At 56.0% G+C, this 9384-nt stretch overlaps 1 long non-coding RNA gene across 1 annotated transcript; it reads left to right on the top strand.

The window, feature by feature from the left end:
* The first annotated feature begins 5121 nt into the window (after positions 1-5121).
* Positions 5122-6647, top strand: LOC309452847. The gene is made up of 3 exons (XR_014186652.1): positions 5122-5221; positions 5711-5776; positions 6521-6647. It is a non-coding gene; the product is annotated as an uncharacterized lncRNA (long non-coding RNA).
* The last annotated feature ends 2737 nt before the right edge of the window (positions 6648-9384 follow it).

The raw sequence follows: 9384 nt of genomic DNA, 5'->3' as shown, positions 1-9384 counted from the left end.
TCGCATCGTTTATTTGTGGTGAATTATTATTTCATTGCCAGCGCCCGTATTTTTTAATTACACCGGATTAATTAATTGCAACCTCCGCGCCCTTCTGTTTTATTATTAATTGCACTGAATTAATTAATTGCAAGGTCTTTATCACAGATGTGCATTGAATTAATTAATTGCAATCTCTGCAGTGTGGCCTTATATATTTTTATACCTAATTAATTAATTGCACTGAATTAATTAATTATAAGCTCTGCAGTGAGACCTTTAATCTTTTTAATACTGAATTAATTAATTGCACTGAATCGCACCAAATTAATTAATTACAAGCTCTGAAGTGCCCTTTAATTTTTTTATACTGAATTAATTAATTGCAATCTCTGCCGTGCCCTAATAATTTAATTACACCGATTAATTTAATTGCAGTCTCTGAACAGCTCTGATCTTTTAATTGCACTGAATTAATTAATTGCGATCACTGCCGAGCCCTTATCATTTAATTAGATTGATTAATTTAATTGCAATCTCCGCAGCGCCCTAATAATTCAATTACACCGATTAATTTCATTAGAATCCCCGCAGCCCCGTGACCACTTAATTACACTGAATTAATTAATCGCAATCACTGCAGAGCCCTCATCACTTAATTACACCGATTAATTTAATTACAATCTAACATTTAATTTACATTTAACATTTAATTACTTCTCGGGGCTTATTTATTAATCCCTTCATTTATTATTATTAATCCACTTATTTCTTACTATTAATCCATGTATTAATTATTAATCACCCATTTATTAATTACTAGTATCATTAACTTATCCGTGCCGGCGGCGGCGCCATTTTGGGGCAGAAAACCCAGAAACGAGCATTTTGGTTCCCGCCTCCTCCCCGCCCCCCAGGTTAACGCCTCCTCCCCTCAGATGAGCATTTGGGGCAAAATAACAAGATTTTGGGCAAAATAACAGCATTTGGGGCAAAATAACAGGATTTTGGGGCACAGCGTGAGGGTGACTGGACTCAGGGTGAGGATTTTGAGGGAAAATGTTGGGATTTTGGGCAAAAAAAAAGGGGATTTGGGGATGTAGAACTGGGATTTTCCTCCCAAAATGGAGGGTGGGTGTGGAGGTGGAGGGGAAGAGGCCAAGATGGCGGGCGGCAACATGGAGGGAGGGTCTCAAGATGGCGGAGATCCGAAGATGGAGGAGCTCAAGGCCTAAGGATCCATTGGGATCCTCCATCTTGCGACCTTCTCTCCATTTTGGGACCTTTCCTCCATTTTGGGACCTTCCCTCCATTTTGGGACCCTTCGGCCATCTTGCAACCCTCCCTTTCAAGATCTCCCCTCCATTCAGACCCTCCCTCCATTTTGGTCTCTGCCATTTTGGGGCCCTCCCGCCATGTTGTGATCCTCCATCTGGTGACCCTCCCTCCATTTTGAGACCCTCCATCTTCAGCTCTTGCCTCCATCTTGAGCTCCTTCCACCACCTTGAGCTCATCCATCTTCAGACCCTCCCTCCATCTTGAGCTCCTCCCACCATCTTGAGCTCCTCCATCTTGAGACCCTTCCACCATCTTGAGACCCTTCCTCCATCTTGAGCTCCTCCATCTTCAGACCCTCCTTCCATCTTGAGCTCCTCCATCTTGAGACCCTTCCACCATCTTGAGCTCCTCCATCTTGAGACCCTTCCTCCATCTTGAGCTCCTCCATCTTGAGAACCTTCCACCATCTTGAGACCCTTCCACAATCTTGAGCTCCTCCATCTTGAGACCCTCCATCTTGAGACCCTTCCACCATCCTGAGACCCTTCCACCATCTTGAGTTCCTCCATCTTGAGTTCTTCCATCTTGACACCCTCCATCTCAAGATCTTACCTCCATTTTGAGACCCTCACTCTATTTCAAGACCCTCCATCTTGAGCCATTCCCTCCATCTTGAGCTCCTCCATCTTGACACCCTTCCGCCATCTTGACACCCTCCATCTCAAGATCTTACCTCCATCTTGAGACCTTCCACTTCGTGACGCCCTTTGCCATGATCTGGGTGCGCCAGGCGCCCAACGAGGAGCTCGAGTGGGTCGCAGGTATTTGGAGCGATGGTGGTTACACCGAGTACGCGCCATCGGTCCAGGGCCGCGTCCCCACGTCCAGGGACAACGGCCAGAGCTGGTGACGCTGCAGCTGAACAACCTCAAGGCCGAGGACACGGCCACTTATTACTGCGCCAAAAGTGCTGATGGTGGTGCTGCTGATACTGCTGGTTGGATCGACTCCGCCACTGTGTCCCCAACGTCCCTGCTGGGTCCCCAAATCTTCTCCGGACCCAAAGCCTGGCCCAGAGCTTGTCCTGAGCCCAGACTGTTGGGCCCGGCCTGGACCCGGCCCTGATCCTGGAGCCATTTTGTGATTCTCCGTCTTGAGACCTTCTCGCCATCTTGAGCTCCTCCATGTTGAGACCCCTCCTTCCATTTTGGGACCTTCCCACCATCTTGAGCTCCTCCATGTCGAGACCCCTCCTTCCATTTTGGGACCTTCCCACCATCTTGAGTTACTCCATCTTGAGAGCCCTCCTTCCATTTTGGGGCCTTCCCACCATCTTGAGCTCCTCCATGTCGAGACCCCTCCTTCCATTTTGGGACCTTCCCACCATCTTGAGTTACTCCATCTTGAGAGCCCTCCTTCCATTTTGGGGCCTTCCCACCATCTTGAGCTCCTCCATGTTGAGACCCCTCCTTCCATTTTGAGACTTTCCCGCCATCTTGAGCTCCTCCATCTTGACACCCTCCATTTCTTGATCTTCCCTCCATCTTGAGACCGTGTCTCTCTCTTGAGCTCCTCCCTCCATTTTGAGCTCCTCCATCTTGACACTCGTCTGCCACCTTGAGACTCTTGATCTTGAGACCCTTGGGCCATCTTGCCATCCTCCACTTTAAGATCTCCCCTCCATTTTGAGACCCTCCATCTTGAGACCTTCCACTTTGAGACCCTCCTTCCATTTTGCGCTGGGAATCAGGGGACAATTCCGGGTCCCAATCTGGGGACTTTGGTGGATTCATTGATTTAACGGGCTGTTTCTTCTTGTCGCAGGTCTCCAGGCGGCCATTGAGTTGGCGGAGTCCGGGGGCGGCCTCGTGTCCCCCGGGGGGTCCCTGCGCCTCGTCTGCAAGGGCTCGGGCTTCACCTTCAGCAGCTTCGCCATGGGATGGATGCGACAGGCGCCCAACGGGGGCCTTGAGTATGTCGCGAGTATTAGCAGCAGTGGTAGTTACACCTACTACGCACCATCGGTCAAGGGCCGTGTCCCCACGTCCAGGGACAACGGCCAGAGCTGGTGACGCTGCAGCTGAACAACCTCAGGGCCCAGGACACGGGCTCTTATTACTGCGCCAAAAGTGCTTATGGTGGTGGTGCTGGTGCTAATGCTGGTAGGATGGACACTGGTCCTGAGCCCCAAAGTCCCCGCTCTGGGTCCCCAAATCTTCTCCAGACCCAAAGCCCGGCCCAGAGCTTGTCCTGAGCCCCGATTGTTGGGCCCGGCCTGGACCCGGCCCTGATCCTGGAGCCATTTTGTGATTCTCCGTCTTGAGACCTTCACTCCATCTTGAGCTCCTCCATCTTGAGACCCCTCCTTCCATTTTGGGGCCTTCCCACCATCTTCAGCTCCTCCATGTTGAGACCCTTCCTTCCACTTTGGGACTTTCTCACCATCTTCAGCTCCTCCATCTTGAGACCCCTCCTTCCATTTGGGGACCTTCCCACCATCTTCAGCTCCTCCATGTTGAGACCCCTCCTTCCATTTTGGGACCTTCCCTCCATCTTGAGCTCCTCCATCTTGACACCCTCCACTTCAGTATCTTCCCTCCATCTTGAGACCGTGTCTCTCTCTTGAGCTCCTCCCTCCATTTTGAGCTCCTCCACCTTGAGACCTTCCCAAATTTGACACCCTCCATCTCAAGGTCTTCCCTCCATCATGACACTCTTCCTCCATTTTGAGACCTCCTGTTTCAAGATCTTCCTGCTATGTAGACACCGTCCCTCCATCTTGAGCTCCTCCATCTTGAGACCCTTTGGCCACCACGAGACATTCCATCTCAAGACCTTACCTCCATTTTGAGGCCCTTCCTCTCTCCTCAGCTCCTCCCTCCATCTTGGCCCTTCCCTTCCCTTCCCTTCCCTTCCCTTCCCTTCCCTTCCCTTCCCTTCCCTTCCCTTCCCTTCCCTTCCCTTCCCTTCCCTTCCCTTCCCTTCCCTTCCCTTCCCTTCCCTTCCCTTCCCTTCATTTCCACACCCTCCCGCCATTTCCTGCTGGGAACTGGGGCTGATTTGGGGACCCAGCGTGGGGACGTTGGGGACACGGCGCTGGGCTTGATGTCACCAGCATAACCATAACCAGCACCACCACCAGCCTCTTTGGCGCAGTAATAAGTGCCCATGTCCTCGGCCTTGAGGCTGTTCAGCTGCAGCGTCACCCGCTCTGGCCGTTGTCCCTCGAGATGGTGGCCCGGCCCTTGACCGATGGCGCGTACTCGGTGTAACCACCAGCACCGTTAATATGGGCGACGTACTCGAGCCCCTTCCCTGTCGCATCCATCCCATGGCGGAGCTGCTGAGGTGGAGGTGGAGCTGGGCGGCCATTGAGCTGGGGGAGTCCGGGGGCGGCCTCGTGTCCCCGGGGGGTCCCTGCGCCTCGTCTGCAAGGGCTCGGGCTTCACCTTCAGCGACTACGCCATGGAGTGGGCGCGACAGGCGCCCAGCGGGGCCCTCGAGTGGGTCGGGGTTATTAACACTGGTGGTAGCACCTGGTACGGGCCACCGGTGCAGGGCCGGGCCACCATAACGAGGGACAACGGCCAGAGCGGGTGACGCTGCAGCTCAACAGCCTCAAGGCCGAGGACACGGGCTCTTATTACTGTGCCAAACGGGCTTTTGATTACGGTGGAGCTGGTCTGATCAACCGCCGGGCCCCAAATCTTCATTGTTTCACCCAAATCTCCACTCTTTTGGCCCCAAATCTTGACCGTTTTTGCCCTCGCTCCACCTTGACCCCCTTCCCTTCCATTTCCAGGCACTCCCACCATTTTGTGCTGTGAACTGGGGCACGTTTGGGGACCCAGAGCAGGGACGTTGGCGTCGGTTTCACCAGCAGCATCACCAGCATAACCACCAGCACTTTTGGCGCAGTAATAAGTGCCCGTGTCCTCGGCCTTGAGGCTGCTCAGCTGCAGCGTCACCAGCTCTGGCCGTTGTCCCTCAAGATGGTGGCCCCAAATCTCGACCGATGGCGCGTACCAGGTGCTACTACCAGCGTTATTAATTTCTGCGACATCCTCGAGCCCCCCGTTGGGCGCCTGTCGCATCCATCCCATGGGGAAGCTGCTGAAGGTGAAGCCCGAGCCCTTGCAAACGAGCCGCAGGGACCCCCCGGGGGACACGAGGCCCCCCCGGACTCCCCCAGCTTTCCCAATCCCCACTTTGCCCCCAGTCCAGGCTCCAGGCTCAGCTCAAGGCTCCAGGCCGGGTCTAAGGGGCTGAGGTTGGCACTGGGCTCAGGGATCGGGGACGATTTGGGGACCCAGCACAGGGACTTTGGGACACGGCGCTGGGGTTGATGAAACCAGCACCACCAGCATCATAACCACCAGCACCACCAGTACCAGCACCTTTGGCGCAGTAATAAGAGCCCGTGTCCTGGGCCTTGAGGCTGCTCAGCTGCAGCGTCCCCAGCTCTGGCCGTTGTCCCTCGAGATGGTGGCCCGGCCCCGCACCGATGGCGCGTAGCCGGTGCTACTACCAGAAGGGCTGCTGATTTCTGCGACCCCCTTGAGCCTTTGGGGACGCAGAGCAGGGACGTTGGGGACAGGATGACGGGGTCGGTGCGATGTATCCAGCACCAGGAGCACCAGCATAAGCATTTTTGGCGCAGTAATAAGAGCCCGTGTCCTCGGCCTTGAGGCTGTTCAGCTGCAGCGTCACCAGCTCTGGCCGTTGTCCCTCGTTATGGTGGCCCCAAATCTCCACCGATGGCGCGTAGTTGGTGCCACTACCACCGCTATTAATTAGCGCGACATACTCGAGCCCCCCGTTGGGCGCCTGTCGCACCCAGTCCATGCCGAAGCTGCTGAAGGTGAAGCCCGAGCCCTTGCAAACGAGGCGCAGCGACCCCCCGGGGGACACGAGGGCCCCCCGGACTCCCCCAGCTTTCCCAATCCCCACTTTGCCCCCAGTCCAGGCTCCAGGCTCAGCTCAAGGCTCCAGGCCGGGTCTAAGGGGCTGAGGTTGGCGCTGGGCTCAGGGATCGGGGACGATTTGGGGACCCAGCGCAGGGACTCTGGGGACACGGCGCTGGGGTTGATGAAACCAGCACCACCAGCATCATAAGCACCAGCACCACCAGTACCAGCACCTTTGGCGCAGTAATAAGAGCCCGTGTCCTCGGCCTTGAGGCTGCTCAGCTGCAGCGTCCCCAGCTCTGGCCGTTGTCCCTTGTCATGGTGGCCCCAATTCTTGACCGATGGTGCGTAGAAGGTGCTACCACCACCATAAGTAATACCCGCGACCCTCTCGAGCCCCCCGTTGGGCGCCTGTCGCATCCATCCCATGCCGAAGCTGCTGAAGGTGAAGCCCGAGCCCTTGCAAACGAGGCGCAGGGACCCCCCGGGGACACGAGGCCCCCCCGGACTCCCCCAGCTCAATGGCCGCCCAGCTCCACCTGCACTTCAGCAGCTTCGCCATGTTCTGGGTGCGACAGGCGCCCAACAAGCGGCTCGAGGTTGTCGCGGGTATTTGGGACAATGGTGGTTACACCAACTACGCGCCATCGGTGCAGATTTGGGGCCACCGTGACAAGGGACAACGGCCAGAGCGGGTGACGCTGCAGCTGAGCAGCCTCAAGGTCGAGGACACGGGCACTTATTACTGCGCCAAAGGTGCTTATGGTGGTGCTGGATACATCGCACCGACCCGTCATCCTGTCCCCAACGCCCCTGCTCTGTGTCCCCGAGTCGTCCCCAACCCCTGACCCGAGTCCAGAACCTTCCCAACCCACCCCGAGTCTGGAACCTTCACCCCAAACCGCTCACACCAACCCCGGGGCCTCCACAGGGACCCAAACCGCCCCCTTTTGCCCCAAATCCTCCTTCTGCCCAGTCCCCACATGGCCCCCAATCCCCACTTTGCCCCAAATCCCCTGGTTTTGCTCCAAATCCCCTGGTTTTGCCCCAAATCCCCTGGTTTTGCCCTAATTCCTCCTTTTCCCAATCCCCACTTTACCCCAAATCCCCTGTTTTTGCCCCCAATCCCCTGTTTTTGCCCCAAATCCCCTGGTTTTGCCCCAAATCCCCTGGTTTTGCCCTAATTCCTCCTTTTCCCAATCCCCACTTTACCCCAAATCCCCTGTTTTTGCCCCCAATCCCCTGGTTTTGCCCCAAATCCCCTGGTTTTGCCCCAAATCCCCTGGTTTTGCCCTAATTCCTCCTTTTCCCAATCCCCACTTTACCCCAAATCCCCTGTTTTTGCCCCCAATCCCCTGGTTTTACCCCAAATCCCCTGGTTTTGCCCCCAATCCCCTGGTTTTGCCCCAAATCCCCTGGTTTTGCCCTAATTCCTGCTTTTCCCAATCCCCACTTTGCCCCCAATCTCCTCATTTTGCCCCAAACCCCCTGGTTTTGCCCTAATTCCTCCTTTTCTTCAATCCCCACTTTGCCCCCAATCCCCTGGTTTTACCCCCAATCCCCTGGTTTTGCCCCAAATCCCCTGGGAGCTCTGCAGCCTCAACTTCTGCCCCACGAAGGCTCTGGGGCCTAAGGCTCCAGGCTCAGCTCAAGGCTCCAGGCCGGGTCTAAGGGGCTGAGGTTGGCGCTGGGCTCAGGGATCGGGGATGATTTGGGGACACGGCGCTGGGGTTGATGAAACCAGCACCACCAGCATCATAACCACCAGCACCACCAGTACCAGCACCTTTGGTGCAGTAATAAGAGCCCGTGTCCTCGGCCCTGAGGCTGCTCAGCTGCAGCGTCCCCAGCTCTGGCCGCTGTCCCTCGAGATGGTGGCCCGGCCCCGCACCGATGGCGCGTAGCCGGTGTAACCACCATCATCCTCAATACCCGCGACGTACTCGAGCGCCGCGTTGGGCGCCTGGCGCACCCAGTTCATGGAGGGTGTCATGGTGGCGGGAAGGTCTCCGCCCTCCATCTTGAGATCCTCCCCGCCATTTCGAGACCCACCATTTTGAGAGCCCCGTCCATCTCCAGCTCCTCACGCCATCTTGAGACTCTTCCACCACCTTGGGGCCTCCATCTCAAGATCTTCCCTCAGCTCTGACATCCTCCCTCCACTTTCCATCCTCCATCTTGAGCTCCTTCCCTCCACTTTCCATCCTCCATCTTGATTCCCTTCCCTCCATTTTCCATCCTCCATCTTGATTCCCTTCCCTCCACTTTCCATCCTCCATCTTGATTCCCTTCCCTCCACTTTCCATCCTCCATCTTGATTCCCTTCCCTCCATTTTCCATCCTCCATCTTGATTCCCTTCCCTCCACTTTCCATCCTCCATCTTGATTCCCTTCCCTCCCAGTTCCAGACCCTCTCACCATTTCGTGCTGGGAACTGGGGCACATTTGGGGACCCAGCGTGGGGACATCGGGGTCGGTGTCGATCTCACCACCAGAAACAGCACCATCCATTTTTCCATCCTCCATCTTGAGACTCTCCCACCATCTTCACACCGTCCATCTCAAGGTCTCCCCTCCATTTTGAGACCCTCCATCTTGAGACCTTCCACTTTGAGACCCTCCCTCTATTTTGTGCTGAGAATTGGGGACAATTCCAGGTCCCAATCTGGGGACTTTGGTGGATTCGTTGATTTAATGGGATGTTTCTTCTTGTTGCAGGTCTCCAGGCGGCCATTGAATTGGCGGAGTCCGGGGGCGGCCTCGTGTCCCCCGGGGGGTCCCTGCGCCTCGTCTGCAAGGGCTCGGGCTTCTCCTTCAGCAGCTACGAGATGGTTTGGGCGCGACAGGCGCCCAGCGGGGCCCTCGAGTGGGTCGCGGGTATTAGCAGCGGTGGTGGTACCACCAGGTACGCGCCATCGGTGCAGGGCCGGGCCACCATCTCGAGGGACAACGGCCAGAGCACGGTGACGCTGCAGCTGAACAGCCTCAAGGCCGAGGACACGGGCTCTTATTACTGCGCCAAGGATGGGTACGGTGGAGGCTCCAGCGGCATCGACGCTGGCACCAACGTCCCCAAACTGGGTCCCCAAATCTGCCGCAGATCCCACCACAAAATGGCGGGAGGGTCTGGACATGGATGGAGAGGGAATCAAGATGGAGGATGGAAAATGGAGGGAAGGGGCTCAAGATGGAGGGAGGAGATGAGGAGGGATGAAGGTC

This window comes from Streptopelia decaocto, assembly GCF_964273445.1.
Source record: "Streptopelia decaocto genome assembly, contig: HAP1_SCAFFOLD_630, whole genome shotgun sequence".
NCBI classification, from domain to species: Eukaryota; Metazoa; Chordata; class Aves; order Columbiformes; family Columbidae; genus Streptopelia; species Streptopelia decaocto.
The sequence above is the reverse complement of the archived record's forward strand: the minus strand, read 5'-3'. Positions and strand labels throughout refer to the sequence as shown.